At 63.3% G+C, this 294-nt stretch overlaps 1 protein-coding gene across 1 annotated transcript in view; it reads right to left on the bottom strand.

Moving 5' to 3' along the window:
- The window catches only part of LOC104160726 (RING finger protein 121-like), a gene marked incomplete at both ends in the record, with an annotated part of 5708 nt that overhangs the window by 1635 nt on the left and 3779 nt on the right, over positions 1-294 (bottom strand). The window lies entirely within an intron of this gene.

The following is a 294-nucleotide window of genomic DNA, read 5'->3' as shown; positions in this document are numbered from 1 at the left end:
CCGCAGCGGGCACGGCGGCAAGCGCCGGGCAGGCAGCTCCCAGCAGATGTGGCTGGAAAGCGAGGTGCAGCTTCGTGGCAGCACTGCCAGAGCGGGGGGAGCTGAGGAGGGGAAGGAAGACGAAACAACCGCTTGTAACGCACACGGAGGCGGCGAGGAAGTGATTTCAGAGACACGCAGGACTTTGCCTCTTCCCGTGCCAAGTCAGCTATGACACGGGCAGGGATCACGTGCAAAATCAGCAGAACGGCCCCGAGTCCCAGGACAGGCGTTTCTTCACCCCAGGAGGGGGAA

Source organism: Cariama cristata, unplaced genomic scaffold (assembly GCF_000690535.1).
Source record: "Cariama cristata isolate BGI_N322 unplaced genomic scaffold, ASM69053v1 scaffold1774, whole genome shotgun sequence".
In the NCBI taxonomy this organism is placed as follows: Eukaryota; Metazoa; Chordata; class Aves; order Cariamiformes; family Cariamidae; genus Cariama; species Cariama cristata.
The sequence above is the reverse complement of the archived record's forward strand: the minus strand, read 5'-3'. Positions and strand labels throughout refer to the sequence as shown.